This window comes from Falco cherrug, chromosome 5 (genome assembly GCF_023634085.1).
Source record: "Falco cherrug isolate bFalChe1 chromosome 5, bFalChe1.pri, whole genome shotgun sequence".
NCBI classification, from domain to species: Eukaryota; Metazoa; Chordata; class Aves; order Falconiformes; family Falconidae; genus Falco; species Falco cherrug.
The window spans coordinates 53,120,173-53,138,029 of record NC_073701.1 but is presented as its reverse complement, the minus strand read 5'-3'; positions in this window follow the sequence as shown (position 1 = coordinate 53,138,029).

Genomic DNA, 17,857 nt, shown 5'->3' with positions numbered 1-17,857 from the left:
AGTTAATGTAACAAGGATATAATTGTGAAGACCAAAAAGTGTTTTAATTCACAGAAGCTGTACAGGATTGTTTACAAACTTTCAGATGAGAGAAGTCAGAAGCTGCAGAACCTCAAAAAATTACTGTCCATGCATCCCAATATTAACAGTGTGGAGGAACAGAACATATTAGCAGACCTCTGAAAAGACAGAGGGAAAACAGAATGAGGGGGACATGGCTCTCTGTTGAATATGATTTAGTACCTGAAGCTCTGAAAAGAGCTATTTTGTTTCAGATAATCCCTTCTGAATGTACAAAAGATGGACTAGCCAGATGTTAGCTTCAGTGTACAACAGCCTTTTTACACTGGCAATATTAGAAATAATTGATATCTCTTTAGCATCAGGAAAATGGGCTCTATTGAACAGTCAGATACAAAAGTGTGTGGGAATCTGTTGCCACAGAGAATCTTCAGCCATTGTGTCTTATAATAGCAAAGAGCTGGGTGTGCAAACTGATTCTTGTCCAGATCTATCATAAGTGATTTGGCACGGACAAGGCTAGACAGAAGGGAAGGAGGTACATTTTTTTTCCATCACTCAGAGCATCTCTCAGATACTAAATAGGGAGGCTGAATCGTCCAGCTCCAGAGACTTTATGACTATGCTGGAGTATATCCAACAGAGGATTGAGAGATCATTTCAGCAGTACATGTGCACATAAACTCAAACTTTCATGACAACTCAAGTTGTGAGGGAACTGGACTCAGGTGAGACAATACAATTAGAAACATATGTTGGTTTTAAACACTGCCGGCACCTTCTGTATCTGGGAACAGCTGTTGTTACGACTGTTTTAAAGATCTAAGCACAGGAAAGGACAAGGGACCTCTATAAAGTACGTGACAATAATAAAAGTACAGCCTTAATGGAATTTTGTTCATTTTATTTTATTTAATTAAGGGTGTGGGATTAAGAACCAAAGCCATTTTAACATTTATTAGCTAGAATATGTTTTATGTGTTTTCTCCTGGTCATTGCTCATGAAGAAAATTTAATACAGATGTTTAGTTTGACAGAGCCTTACAATTGGTTCCTAATCATGTCAGTAAATAAAATTTATTAAATTAAGCCTTAAGATGTGTTCCTGTCCTTTTTTTAATATGAGAATTAGGTGTAACTATGGATGAGAAACATAGGCTACAAAATATTTAGTTCTTTTCTGAATGGAGTATAAAAATAGTAATTTTGGTTCACTAACTGTCCACTGAATTTTGTATTTTGTTTTCTCAGTTTCATTAATTGCATTAACTGGAAGAGCCCTGACAGGATAAGATAAGAGTGTTAAGGTTTAGGAGACAAAAGAGCGCAAGAACATCTTACTACTTACCAGAACTAGAAACTGAATCAGTAAAACGTTTCAGCACTCAACTAGTATCTAAGGCACACAGCTGTAACAGTCTACGATTAGTTAGTGGCAATAGAAAACAAACCAGGGACCATTGGGAGACCCAATCAAATGGTATTGCTCATGCCACATGCTTAATCGTCCTCACATTCCTTCATTGAGATCAGAGTGATTGTGTTAAAATTGCTTAGTGGGGCACTTGTGTACTTTTCCCTAACTGCAGTGGTTCTTTGAAAAAACTCCTGATGGTGAATTTAAAGACTGTTGTAATATAAATGTACAGACACATGAATTATGGTTGCACAGATAGTCTAGTAGTGCTTTACTTTAGGCATTATAAGTTTATATATAAATAAACTATTTCTAAATCACTCTGAGCCAAAAAAGCCTGACTAGTCTCCATATGAACACAAGACAAGTTATATAGGATTTTGAAGCTAATTTTCTATCAGCCACGTCTTATTCACCAGAGTAAATTTTTGGCAAAAGAATTTTTTTTTCCTCAGGCTTTCTCATAATTCAACCAATCTTTGGCTGTCTTTCTGGGTTAATTGGTAAGCTGCTTAGGAAAGGACTATGCTTTCTGATCTGTGGGTTTCCATCTGTGGCTGAGCATCTGCATCCATTTTTTACCTTCATTGTACACCTTACTGGAAATCTAGTTAATAAAGTCATTGGACTCTAGAGGGCTGTTCTGCTGATCAAGCTGTATGGAGAACTCAGTCTCACAGATGTTCAACAACTTTTTTGACATCTTGGCCTGTCCAAAACTTCTTATGGGAGTAGTTTCGTGTGTACCAGGACCTATGATAGGATTTTTAAGGTACTCCCACTCTTCTCTAGAGCTAGTTGGAGGTCAGGCTAAATACTTTTAGATAATTATGCTGGACAACAGGCAACTGAATTTAACCTAGGCATTCCCTTATGGGTTATGCAGTCCTGTCCAGGAACCACTGGACATATGTAGCCACCTACTGACTAGGTTTCCACTGCCTAGGGAGAGCCATATGAAGCTTAGACAAATGTATATATAGATGCCACAGATCAAATTATTTAATATGGAGATATGCCTCTGGGCATGACGTAGCTCTCAATACTGACACCTAGTATCATATGAAATGTCCTGGGGTATCCTGCCTAGCATTTGTTGCTACTTCATAGGGACTGGGGTTCCTGTAGGTCCTCTGGTATACCTACAAGTTGTATGTGAACGTCTTTGATGATAGCTTCCACCTCTATAACACTAGATGTTTATATTCAGAAACTCACTGTGTTTGAATTAAGCACAAGCATCTTTTTGGTGTTTCTAGATTAATTCAGAATTGAGCAATTAACAGTAACTAGAGATGGATGTGGTCAGTTGCCTTCAATACCTGAGACACTTTGGGAAAAAAAATGTTGGTTTTACTGTTATGCTGCTGTTCCAGTGTGTTAAAAAAGGACTAAGTCTCTGAAAAGGTTGCTAAAAAATCAGGGCACTTCACAGTTTGACCAAACCCAGAAAACAGGCAAAGCCTTATGCTCTTTATAATTCACCATATACCAGTATTTAGTACTCTCAAGCATTAATAGCAACACTATCTGATATTTCATTGTTGAATTCTCATGGGGAAGTGGCAGAGGAATTGTAACAAAGTTTTGGTAAACATAGCATTATTAAAAAAAAAAAAAGTCAACATATAAAAGAAAGTGTCTTTTTCTATATATAGATACATATATATATTTTTAAATCAAGATAAAAGAATAGCTTGTTTTGATCCAGCTTCTCACATCTCTGCAGATACTCACTGCTTCCTTAGACAGCCTGACTAGTAGGTAGGGAGCCATCTGGACATGTGGTCTTGGCCTGCCATGACAATGACTTGCTCAAAGGCTGTTAGACAAAAAAGTTGATTCAAATTAAAAAAGAAAAAGATGCTGCATTGCTTTCCCATTGGAAAATGCAGTTTCATCCCACTCAGAATAACCTGTGGGAATGTGGTAGTTGGATAATATTTATCCTGGGGGAAAAAATATGTCTGATTACCTTGATTTTCCTATAATGTTACAGTTAAAACATATTATATTACAGAGCCCTTGCTTACTTTCAGGCTGTTCTGAACATTAGGTAATATTTAAATTATTTTCTTATCATATTGTATAAATTAAACAATAATTAATTTATATTTTATTTAACATTAGAAAGTTTTCCTGTTGTCAGCATGCAGGGTTCTAAGAGGTCCAAGCTAACTTTTGGGGATACTGAGGAAAGTGCTTTTTTCACTGATAATTACAGAAATCAGGCTTTTGTGCTAATTTGGAAAGAAAACAAATCTTAAATGCTGGATTTCCCCTTCAGAATATGGCATTTGGTTGAAATGTGAAAATATGGTTTCCAGCCACCTATATAACCATTGAAGTTGTGCCCTTGCTGCTGCAGGTAAAGCAATGACAAAGGAGGGGAACCGTGTCTGTGTAATATTCTCTACTAATTGTGAGTCCCCTCTTCCAGCTCTGGATCCAAACCAAATTCTCTGACATGGCGTTGGAGAGAGAACAGAAATGCTGAAATGCTTGAAACCTTGTAAAAAACAATCGAAAGTAATATATTTCCATCCTTTTTCACATAACTCTATTGCTCATACCTTTTTATTGAAAACATATATATCAGAAATGGATCTCATTTTTCATGATATTTTTTCTAAAAGTGGTATTCAAAGGTGCAGACCATTTTAATTAGCAGGTTCTAATAAGATTAAGGTCTATTATGTCAGGCTTGGAAATAATCAGTCCTTTCACAGTAAAAGCGTTAAAAAGAATTCCAAAATCCTTTTTCAATCCATGTGATCTGTGCTAAGATGTATTCAGTTTAGACATATCTTTCATCATACCACAGGGAATTTCATACAAGTATATTAATATTAAGAATACATCTTTTTTTTCTTTCTTTTCATAAAGCTTTTGGTCAGAATTTATATGCACTGTCACATACTAGGGTGTCTCAGTGTATGTTCCATGGCATGTAGAATAATGATGGCATAAACCTGAGGTACAGCATAAATGTCAGCACGCTCCCTCAGCTATCTCATATAACCAGTTCAGTTTCTTAATGTGTCAGCTTAAAAGTAGCTGCCTTACATCCACTGTATTCCCCTACCTCTATAGAGAGTGAATACCTCTCTATTGCTGCTATGTTAGAAAATAACTTACACTGACAACAATTCTGTTTTCCTTTAATAAAATCCTTGAGACAAAACGGTCGTATCTGTTGCTTTCTTGCCTAAAAGAAGTATCTGTCATTTATACTGCGCCAGACCCTTTGAAAGTGCTTTTCAAAAGCTAATAACTATTTTTTGCAGCACTCAATGCATTAGGATTTACTCATTTGTCAGCTGAGTAACCAAAGATGTAAGGAGGGTAAGCGACTTACTCAAGGCTGCACACGAAGTTGGTGATAACAATAAGCATAAAGTTCAAATCTTTTCTTTCCACTGTTCTGCTGAGTGTTCTTCCACTTTGTGACTAAAAGACTGTTTAATTCTGTTTTACTCAGGACCCAGGAATTAATTAGTCAGTGAGAGTGAGAAGAAAAAAGTTGTTCTTAGAAAGAAGTTGGAGGGTTTGTTTGGTTTGTTGATTTTTCTTGGTTTTTTCTTTCTTTTTTCTTTTTTTTTTTTTTTTAATGTACAGAAATTTTCTCAAAGCTTAAAAATTCCTGTCTGGCTGGACAGCAATCAAAGCTGATTTGCTATTTTCTTTAGAGATTACTGTTCACCTACTCCAGATTAGGTGACAGACTCCAGTACACTTCTGTCCAAAGGAGGGGTTCCTGTGTTTTAGGATGGGAGAACACAGGCTTTCCAAAGATGACAGCTCTCCTTGCCCATACGCAATTGCTTGCTTCAGCTAGGAAATACCAACTTTGTTTTATACTATCCGTAAATCCTGGAGTAGGATTTTATACCTCTGTAAAGTAGAGCTAATCACTTTATTTTCAGTGAAGAGGCAGAACTGGCCAAATGTAGTCATCTGTCAGTCATTTATGCCTGATAATACTCATTTACTAGACCTGACCATTTCAGATGTGGCAATCCACAATGAGACATCTAAGTTTACTAAGATGATTAATGTCAATGTTGTATCCTCTTCTGTCCAGAAGTTTAGGACCATTTTTTTCTTCTCAGATTAGCCAAATCATACACATTAGAAAGTAGATTTCTTCTTCTCATTGACATAAAGTAGAATATATGGAATTCCAATGGCAAACAGGTTGTACGGGAAAAAAACAAACCAAATCTGGAAAAATTTATGTACTATCTTCTTAAAGGAAAGCTAACACTGGCTAAAAGATAAGCTAAAACCAGAAGAGTGATGCTAGGTCCATGGGGTGTCCTAAGGGTGATGGGCAGTGAACTCAGCTTGCAGAAGGTACAATGAAGAACATGTTCATAAAGTCACAGCACAGAGGTGCATCTGTGAGCTGATAATTTCATTTGCATTTCATTTAACTGCCTTGTTGGAAGGAGAGAGTATTATTACAAACAGGGAATAGCCCCTGGCAAATTTTTCCCCACCTTTCTTGAGTATAGTGTGGAAAAACATGAGTAAGCAGAGGTAGAACCATGCCTGGGAGCTTGCTTATGAATAATTCCATAGATGGTTACCTGTCACTGAACCTAATTGTGCCTCAGTCTTGTTTTGTTTAATAGGGTAGACTTTGCCTAAAAGTCTAAATTCAGCTTTTTCGAGTGCAATGCCCAGTGAAGTCAAATCTCAAGGTTTTGGTGAAACTGAATAGCCCAATATGATTTGTAGGTTGCTTTTCTTTATTTATTTACTACAATCCCTCTATTTTTCATTTCCATGTAATCCACATACTGGAAAGAAACTTCTATACAATGGCACTGACAAAAGTTGAACCTTGTCTTCAGATTATAGAATTGTGATATAGATTTCTGAAAGTTAGCTCTATTTGATCTTATTTTTCTACCCTATGTGAAATTTCTTCCTTTTTTCTCAACTATGTTGACGTATCTTTTTGCTTTGTAGAACTTTATATCTAATTGATTTCTCATTCCATTCCAGCCACAGTTAAGGACATCTGTATATATTTACGGTTCCATAAATCAGTATGCAAATGAAGACTGAACAGGCCTACTATGTAAGTGTGAATAGGTCATTGTGGCCATAATTAGCAGCACACCTGCTGTTGTTGATGGTTATTTCTCGTGTCGTTGCTGTGTTGTCAGAAGAACCCAAAGATCATTTTATTACCTAAAATTCCTGACAAATATTTGATAGACAGCAGTGGAAAGAGCAACCTCATATGAATTTTATCTCACTTAGCAATTACCATTTTTTTAAAGGGCAAATTTAATGCACTGAAAAAATTCTTAAGATAGTTTCTACATTTGTGTTCGTTACTTAAAAGGGTTGTTTGATAGAATTCATTTACATTATTTCAAAAGGTAAAAGGTTTCCCTTGTCAAGTGCTAGTCTTTGTACACAATTACATTTAAGTTAAAAAAAAAAAATTTACATTTTTTCCAAAACAGTTCCAAGATGTGTATTTTCTAGAGTAAATTTTCCTAAGTAGTTAGTGCAAATGTTACTACCGGCAGTTTTTAAGTTTAAGGTATTTTGTGATTTCAATTTAAGTATATCAGTACATAAAATTTCCAATGTTTAAACTGCTAGTAACATTTAATCTCAAGATACTGTTACTAATGCAGTCCATTACACAGATGAAGGTTAACTGTATACTGGACTGCATCAGTCACAGCCTGACAGCATGTCAATGGAAATCATTACTCCCCTCTGTTCAACACTCGTGACATCACATCTATTTGTGTCCAGTTTCAGAGTCCCTCGTGCAAGGGAAATTGGTCCATTGAAAACTGGACTAAAGTCCAGCAAAGGACCAGTCTTGGGGACAATTTAGGGGACTGGAGAACAAGAACTTGAAAACCAAAGGGACACTGATAAAAATGGGTTTATTCATTCTGAAGATGAGAATGCTGATAGGGATGAAAGACAGTTTCCAGCTATCTAATGCAGGATTGTGGAGCAGGAGTCAGACTCTTCTTGAATGGACACAGCAAATGTACAGAAGCAAGAAGTGCAAGCTGCAGAAAGGGAAATGCAGGCTGGAAGTAAGGAAAAAAAAGGTGGTAAGACCCTGGTCCTGTTCTGAGTGAGGGATTGAACCAGATAACCTACAGACTCCCAACCTAAATTATTGTTAAATTTTTACAATGGATACAGTTTTCATTTCCTCACATAATCTACCCAAGTCCTTCCAGACAACTAACTACCCTCTCTTCTGAGAACATGGAAGTTATACTTTGAGAAGTGTAAGAGTTGTAAGAAATTAAGTGATATGGATCATATTATATATGAACTGGTTCTGATTATTAAAAACAAAGCCCTAAATGATCTGCATTGCTATAGCTTCTTGCTTTCCATATCGCAATGCCTTATTTGCTGCCAAAGACAGCTTCCTATTTTCCTGAGGTAAAACATAGGTGTCTCAGCACCCTACATTTCTTATGGAGGCTGATACTAGAACTGATGCAGTCTCAGTGACAGGTTCACTTTACTGTGCAATTGCAAAGAACGGGGCCATGTGTATTGGTATATAGGGGAAGTCCTGTGTCATAGCAAAGCTGTTTTCATTTTCCTGCAAAAGAGAAGACAGCAACTGGTAGCGTGTGAGGTTTAATATCTACTGCAGTATGGGAAATTTCTTCTTTCCTGTGTTTTGACCAAATGTTGCCTTTCAGTATCCTGAAACTGAATCCCTGGAGATAAAATGAAAGGAACAAGGGAGTATGTAAAGGTATTCAGAAGCCTGAATAGTGAAGCAGCTGTCTGAACCTTTATTAGTCTTACTGATGTTTCTATATCCTCACCATGTCTGCATACCTTATGTACTCTTATTCATATCTGTTCTAGAATCCAATTTTTCCTTAATTAGCTCATGTAGTACTTTTATAATATCCTTATTGCCGATCACTGATAAGACTGAAGAAAGTCCCCAGAGAAGACAGGCAGTCACCTTTTATTTGGGAATGTTTATTGTAGTTCCCAGGCCACAGTCGATGGTGGTTAATCCCCATTCTCTAATTGCTAGACTCAGGGTGCTAAGAAAACATCACACCTGTCTAATTTCTAGTTGGGTTAGGATGCTTCATCAACATTCTCATTTTATGAGTAAGAGGGGAAAAAAGAGTCAAAAAATAATAAAAGGAGACAGAAAAGATAGTATAAAAAAAAAAGTGGAAGCTGGAAGGAAAGAAATTTTCTAGAAGAGCTGAGAAGTCTGAAGAAAGAAAACTAGGGAAGAAAATATGTTCTGCACTTGGGAATCAGTGTCCTACATTGCAGCTTGAGAAGTCTGGAAGGAACAGAGTCTGCTGTGCCTTACATGCTAACCTGAAGATATATTATTCCATTCTACAATGCAATGTCAAATGTCTCTTGGAAACCTAAATAGATTATGTCTACGGCTTCATCCCTATCTGCTCCCTGCATTCTCCTTATGATAAGACAGAGATTTATATTCTTATTCTTCTCAGATGGGTGCATCAATCTCTGCTGTCAGGTTGCCTGTCTGAATAACAAACCTGCATATCACAGTACTGTTTTAAATGTAATGTTGATAGATGTTGTTTGTGTGCACTTGGCAACAACTTACAGTCACTTCCCTACAAACCACAGTTTACTCAAGGAACCCTTATTTTCTAGCTTCCTCACCAACAAGAATTAATTATGGTCATTCAGTCATTATTTGAGACATTTCTAGGAATTCTGCACTTCCCTATCACTGGACTGTCACTAAGCTGTTTGCAGAACCCACTGTTGCCATTCTCTTTCTGGCTGCAAAAATTTGGGTTTTCATTTTGGGGACAGAAGTGTTGCCAACACTGAACAAAGCTGAATGTTTTCAGTGAAATCTCTGGTCTGATAAAGCATTGCAAAATGCTTTCCTCCCTCCATAACTGCTGCTGCCTGTCAGCACTCACCTGTGCCCTCTGATAACTGCTCAGGGACCTTGTGCTTGGCTCCCTGCACTGCCAACCGCTGGCTCTGCTCCAGGCTGCAGCTCCCCACTCCTCCCTCCTGCCTACAGCACACAACTACTCCCACCTTTCATCTACTCGCAGCTAAATTATTTGTCTGAATGCCATTTCTTTCCCCATACATTCATACCCCCTTCTGCTGTTTACCATTTTCCCCACAGAAACAGTGAGCAGCAACTAGACCTTTGCCTAGTAGCTGGTCTCAGCCAGTAGAATCAATGGCAAAATCCTGGGTCATTCCAAGATGTTGGTTCAGCTCCTGCTCTCATGGACCCACAGCAGGAAAACGTAAACATCTCACAGAATGACAAAAGCCAAGTTGTAATCTCTTGTGTAATTGTACTGGCTCCTTATGTAGACAGGATACAGAAATAAAGTCAAAACATTTTTTATGCAATTAATTTATTTACTGACTAACACCACACCATTATTAAAACTCTTGGGGTTTTTTTTTGTGTTTAAAAGTACATTTTGAAAATATTATTCTCCTATATATTTTGCATTCCTAATTTGCCTTCCTCATAAATCACAGAGAAGTGATTCCAAATACTCCTTAGTACATTGCATAGACGTCTGGTTATTTCTTGCATAAGCTACAGATACCTTAATCTGTTTTTCAGTTCAGACTTCTTGCAGTACTCAGTTTGCAATGCTGGTATTTTACTAGTAATCTCGATCATTATGAACTCACAGAAGGTCTACTGCAAGTCACTGTTTATGAGGTTGCTCTTTTCGTGCATATCCTCATATATCCTTACAATGGTGACGTGGCTAATGTAAGACACTGAACTACCATATATGTTCAGTGTTTCTCTTATACAATAGTATATCCTAAACGTTCTTCCTTGTATTTTTGAGTACTCTTGCCTCTAGTATTTCAGTGTTATCAGATTAAAGCTCACAGTCATGTGGGCTCAGTACTTTTCTGTGATTGTAAGTCCATATGTTTTTGAAAAAATAGTTGAAGAAGACTGATGAATATTATAAAATGTTTCACTTTGATATCTTTTAAATAAGCTAAATATTTTCCTTTCTGTTCCTATCACAGGGAAGTCAGTAGGAGACTTTTCACAGGTCATAGCAGATCTTCAGACCAAACCTATAAAACTATGGCACTATCATTAAAGTTAATGCTTAATTTAACAATGGCTATTTCAGAATGAGGATGGCCTCAGTTCTTACCAACATAAAACCAGCCAAGCAAACAAACAAAAGCGGCATGGAAGAACAATTGTTACTGTGAGTTAAACAAATGCCTGGGGTAAATAATGTAAGGAAACAGCTATTTCATTAAAAACTGTTCATTGTTTGTCATATTTTTTCTGTTTTTCAGGAAATATGCTTATACCAGATCCTCATCTGATGTAATTTTTTATGACCTTTTTACCTTCTTAAATGTGTGGGAAGGACTGTTCATGTAGGTATCATGGCAGATGTCACTGGGTGAGGGTCTGCCTGCTGCACAGAGCAAGTATATGTATTTTGAACTAATTCATTGAGTCAATGACTTGATTCATCTTATTCCAGGACCTGTAGTTTTGTGTCTCTTTGATTCAGCTGTAAAGTGAAGGCTTATGCAAGGTGAACTACCTCTTATCAATCAAGAAGTTTGCATCTTCAGTGACTGCAATTCTTTGAAGTGCTGGGAGAAGCAGAAATATTTATCATGTTCTCAAGGTGGTTTCTGAACCTTTCAATCTTATATCCAGATCACAGCCAACGCTTCCTTCTTCAGCCCTTTCATAGACTGTGAAATCAGCAGTTTAAAAAGACATTCTCAGCACAGGAAGCACAGGGGAACTAGGACACATAATCAATCTTCAGACTCCCGTGGAACCTGCAAACAGGTTTTTATTTCGGTAGTCATTCAAAGGATTAGACTGCTTTGTAAAACAACTCCACTCTCTCTCTGCCTCTCTTTCTTTGTGTACCTTATCCCTTTTTCCTCTCTCTGTGATACTGCTATAAGTTCCCTATATTTTCTTTTTAATTCTTTTTGCAAAATATCCATTATTACTTTTTTACTCAGCCAAGCACATTCTGCAGTGAGATTTCAGCTGCTTATACACACTTGAAAGACACACTCAGCAAGGTATCCTTAGAAGAAAGAAAAACAAAACCTACCATAGAGTTTATTTTTGCTGTTCCAAAAGTTCAGCCAGAAAGAAAATAGCAACGGTCCAGCCAATATAGCTTTCATTAAGCGTATGTGAAATGCAAGGATCATGCTATCGTGGAACTGAGTAAGCAAATATTATCTTCACAAGCCAGTGGTCTTGATCACTGGTAGGTAGTATCTACTGTGCAGTGTTTTAATCCCCCCTGGCACCTTACTTACTCTCAAATGCATAACTGGGTTTACAAGCATTGTTCTACTTTCTTACATGCCACACTGTGCTCTCCCATTGTTTTTTGTTGCTTCCAGCCATTTCCCTGAGATCCTGTAATAACCTTGATTTCTTCCAGTCACTTTATTAGGCTCCCTTGGTAGCCATCCTCATAGTGAGGTCTTGACAGCACTCATCAATTCTGGATGCTTCAATTAATTGCACCAGCACCTATCTGCTGGCTGCCTCTGTTAGCACCTTCTGCCAATACTTCAAAATCTCCAGCAAAGCAACAGTGTGGGGTGACAACAGCTCAGTGACTTCAATGCACTGAGAATGGGCTGATAGTTTGAGCAGAAATTGTAGTCAGACATATCCTGCCATCTCCCCCTCCTCCAAATTCAGTTTTCAGCCCTGTTTCTAGGGCTACAATAACACAGAAATCAAGAAAGATTGATGAGCCAGACTTTTTTGTATTCTTTTTTTCTTTCTTGTTAGTAGGGCTATGTTGTTTCGTTCATCGATGAGCTCATGAAAGAGTGAATTCAGAAGCCTTAAGGACAATGTGTAGTCCTTTCCAGTTTTCCTCCATTCATGCATCTGAGTTCGTGTATGTGCTTGTGTGTGTGTGTGGCAGGGGGTGACTTGCAACTTCTAAATGCACTAAGTGAATTGTTCTGCAAAATATTTCACTGTGAATTTATTATCTATCTAATATTCAAAAATAATATTTGCATGTTTTTATGGAAAATCACCTGAACTGAGAAAGAAAGAGAACTCTTTGCTGTAAGCTCCTCTATTGGAGTACATACTTCCTAGTAAATGTGTTTAAATTTTTATTTGTGTGTTTCCACATTAAATTAGAGTTTTTACACTTTTAACAAAGAATTTGGGATCTGGCCCAATATATGAATTAAATTTACTGTGCTTTGCAGCTGTTCAGTACTGATATTACCAAGGTTTAATGTAAGATGGTCACCTTTAATTAGAAAAATTATAATCTTTGAAATAATTAAATGTTGAATTCTGTTATTGGGACTCTAAATACACAGTCCACACTACTACTTCTGTGACAGAAAACAATGTTAAGATACTGAAACGAATCTAGACAAATGTTTTCTTACAGAAAGAAAGAGTAGTCTTATCTAAAATAGTCTGTTACAGTATCTGGTGCGATCTTAGGCTTGGCTAGTCTGGAACCTGTGCATGTGTGTATATTTATGAAAAGAATCACAACCATATATTTCCCTCTACAAAGCTTGTAACACTGAATTTGGTGGAAATATTCATCCTCTAATTCAAAGCTCAGATATGCAAGATGTGATCTCGTCTTTACTGCAGGTTTTGAAGGTTTTTTTTATGTGTGTTATTCTTAGTATGCTGCTACAAATTAAATCATATGTATGTTTAAGCTAAATTCTACCCAATTTATGTAGTACATTTCAGTTTCAACAAAGACAATGGAAGCTGTGTAAGTTTGTCCAGGAGGAGAATTAGGGTTTTAATAAATACACGTGCTTAGAAAGGTTTCTATTTCTTTTTTTTTCTAGCAGGAAAAACTATTATGGAAGGTAATATGGTGAAATTGAGTGCATTTTACATTTGAATGGAGAACAACAGTTTTGCTGTAGTTCTGATAATTGTTTTATTGCAAAATGTGCTGTTTTTCTAGAAGACCCAGGATCTGGAAAACAATGGAGTTGAGTGTCTTGTATGTAGTTTATAACTTACTGACAGTGACAGAATGATCCAATTAGTAAGTGATTAATCACAGGTTCCTGTAGGTCTTAGACTGTGTATTGAAAATTTATGGGGTAAAAGAGTATTTCATGCATATGCCTTCACCTAACAGGTAATAATCACCTGGGAATGAGAACTACATTAAAAAAAAGTTCAACATGGGCAGCAGCACAAACTACTAATTATTTGATTAATTCTCATTGTCACTGAGAAGCATACCCTTACCAGGCAATTATGATTATAATAACAGCATCTGTGTTGCTTTGGTGCAATTTTTAAAATTAATTAATATTTTATTGTCAACAAATACCAATGAAACTATTCAACATTTCCAGCTTAAATAACTCCTTGATGTTTCAACAGAGGACAGTAAAATTGGTTATACAGAATTTAATTGGGAGATATGAGACAAGAGATATTGTGCAGCATTTCAAAGATTTAAACTGTTAAAATGCTATTTTTTAGAGAAACCCAATTAACATGCAAAGTGACATTTTATTTTGCAAGGAAAATAGTGAAATAGTAAAAAAAAAACCAACAAAACCACAATCCATTAAATACAGTAGTAAATCTTCACATTTTTGTTTTGTGGATTAGTCTTAATAAATTGAGATACTGTACTAATAATATTAATCCTTCCTTGTGGTATGTACATCCCACCATGATTCATCAAACTATATCTTATACAGGCCTGCTATTATATGAATTCCAGTTTTCAGTAGGTCATTTACTGAAAGTAACCATCAAATTTTTAATCTTTTAATTATTTCAAGCTAAATAATCATATCTAAACTTCAGAGAATGAGCTTGTGATACTCTAATTTGACAGTAATGTGGAATAGAATAATGGTATTTTGATAAAGTAAGTGATCACAGAATCATAGAACCATTTAGGTTGGAAAAGGGCTTTAAGACGATCAAGTCAAATTGTCAACCCAGAACTACCAAGTCCACCACTAAACCATGTCCCTAAGCACCACATTTATGCTTTTTTTAAATACCTCCGGGGATGCTGATTCCACCATCTCCCTGGACAGCCTGTGCCAATGCTTGATCACCCTTTCAGTGAACAGATTTTTCCTGATATCCAGTCTAAACCTCCTCTGGTGCAACTTGAGGCCATTGCCTCTTCTCATATTTCTTGTTTCCTGGGAGAAGAGACTGACCCCCACCTGCCCACAGCCTCCTTTCAGGTAGTTGTAGAGAGCAATAAGGTCCCCCCTGAGTGTCCTCTCCTCCAGACTAAACCACCCCAGTTCCCTCAGCCGCTCCTCATCAGACTTGTGCTCCAGACCCTTCAGCAGCTTTGCTGCCCGCCTCTGGACACGCTCCAGCACCTCAATGTCCCTCTTGGTGTGAGGGGCCCAAAGCTGAACACAGGATTCAAGGTGTGTGTGGCCTCATCGGTGGTGAGTGCAGGGGGACAATCACTACCCTTGTCCTGCTGGCCACACTGTTTTGGATACAAGTCAGGATTCTGTTGGCCGCCTTGGCCACCTGGGCACACTGCTGGCTCATGTTCAGCCAGTCATCAACCAGCATCCCCAGGTCCTTTCCCACCGGACAACTTTCCAACCACTCTGCCCCAAGCCTGTAGCGCTGTGTGGGGTTCTTGTGACTCAAGTGCAGGACCCAGAACTTCTCCTCGTTGAACCTCATACAATTGAGCTCGGCCCATCGGTCCAGCCTGTCCAGATCCCTCTGCAGAGCCTTCCTACCCTCAGGCAGATCAACACTCGCCCGCCAACTTGGTGTCATCTGCAAACTTACTGAGGGTGCATTTAATCCCCTCATTCAGATAATCAATAAAGATATAAAACAGAACTGGCCCCACTAATGAGCCCTGGGGACACCCCTTGTGACTGGTTCCCAGCTGGACGTAACTCCGATTACTAGGACTTGTTGGACTTGTGCAGCCAGCCAGCTTGTCACCCAGCACAGAGTACATCTGTCCAAGCCATGAGCAGTCAATTTCTCCAGAAGAACTCTGTGGGAGACAGTGTCAAAGGCTTTGCTAAGGTCCAGGTAGACAACACCCACAGCCTTTCCCTCATCCACTAGGCAGGTCATCTAGACATGGAAGGAGATAAGGTTTGTCAAGCAGGATCTGCCTTTAATAAACTCTGGATGGCAGGGCCTGATCCCCGAGATGTCCTGCACACGCCACATGATGCACTCAGGATGATCTGCTCCATAACCTTCCCCAGCACTGGGGTCAGGCTGACAGACCCATAGTTCACTGGATTCTCTTTGTAGATGAATGTTTTGAGGATTGAAAAATGTAGACTTTCAGTGCTGAACCATACCCTCCAAACCTTTCCAGTTTTGCAACAAAATAATTCAGATTAAATTGAACATAGAAAAAATATGCAAGTATGAGAACCTGCTATATTCAAAGTTAAAAATACAAATTTTCATGTGAACAAGCAGGATAAATCTCAATCATCTCTACATGTTTTGCAGCCTAATTTAGTAGAACAGTACTTTCAAGTACCATAGTGAGAGACATAAAGGGAAGACTTTAAGGCAGGTGTGGAATCTTCACACGTACTTCTCAAAATCATATTTCATATATTACTTGTTTACATCTTGATTTCCTAATCTTGGTGTACTGTCTGTGGCTTAGCTGCAAGATTGACCCAAGCACTCTAGGTTCCCTTTATAGGCAACAGAGAAAACTAGGACTGCATTGACAGGATTCTTTTCATCCCGACATAAACTGCTAAGATATGTGGACTAAAAGTGCTTATTTCTCTGAACTGGCTGCAAAAGTACCTTAAAGTTAGCTATATTTCAACTGTGCTGCTTTTGTCTTTCACACTTAGTATAATATCATAGGTTTGTCAAATAAATTAGCTTGATCAGACATGATCTGCCTTTAGTAAACCAGTGAAAATAAAGGCAAAAAAAGTACTGCTTCCTTAGGAACACTGCCTTTATGTTCCTGTCTATAGTTAGGTGTGTGATATGGCATAAAAGACAATGATGTAGTGGACTTGAACATTTCCCAAATCACATAGTTACTGAAGACCTGGTTGCTCAGTTTTTACTTAATAAATGATTCTTCTCCTACTGATTTCCAAACAATAAAAATCACCCAACTCATTTATCTGTGCTCTCCACTCACAGTTAAACAATACACACTATGAATTACTTTACAGAAAAAACTCAAGCACAGATAGCCCTGCTGGCCTTCATTATAAAGGGTCATGTCAAAAAAGGGTCAACTTTTTTCTGTGCTTGACCTTTAGCTGGTAACTGCCACCAGATTTCTAAAAGTGTTGGAGTAGTTTTAGATGATGAATAAAAGACAGCTCTGGTCTTGCTTGCTGAATAAGAGCAGAAATAATGGTTTTGCTGCATTTATTCAGACAGTCTGGATAATGGTGTCATAAACAAAGAAACTTTTCAGATAGAGCAGAAAAACATTTTCCTGTTAATGGCATATTGACCTTCTTTCATTTTTCATCCTTCCTTATTTTTAGAGGGACAGTAGACAAGTGAGTCAAGACAATTCTGCTAGAGTTCTGAGATCTTATTACATGGAGGAAAATTGTTAATTTTTTGACCAGTTTGGAAGCTGTGCTAGAGACTTTTGGTCCATTTTTAACCATCATCAGAAGAAAATAAGTTTTGATTCTGGCTTTTCCCATTATTTAATAGAGATGCTGAAACACAGTGAATTGTTAGGAGTGATGTCAAAACACAGGCCATTCCTAAAGGTAGGTCTATGGTGTTCTCTTCTTCCCAGGGCTCTGCAGAAATACTTAAATTGGTGCAGGAAAGTTTTGTTACTTTCAGTGAGTTTTATTTCAGTTGCTGCTCAAAAAAAAAAAAAAAGTATTTTATTTTACTTGTGGCTCAGTAGTGATTTATTCCAATCTGATTCACTACCACCTCTAACAATTTATATGAAACTCATAAGACGCATCAAGAGAAACCAAAAGTGCTGTTGGTCTTTTATAGCATTTGAATGAGATCTGTGAAACTCGCTTTAGACAAAATCAAAGTAATACTGTTTATTTGATGATTAAGAATATGCAGGAATTATTTCTTCTATCTTTTCTCAGGAATTTGCATACATTTTTCAGGACCTTATTCATGGGTATGTAGATGATGCATAAATCATGGCAGTTTTTTTTTTTACTTTACTTTACTCCTGTTGCATAGGCTGATCTGACTTAACCAGGGTGTGGAGGATAAGCAGCTCTTATTTTCATTGTGGACTGTAATTCTGAATCTTTTGAATAGCAGATTTAGTTTATTGAAATTTAATTTTTATTGACCAATGACTGAAAATCATTGAGAAAACACAGCTGGTCCAAAACATAGGTGGCTGCTTA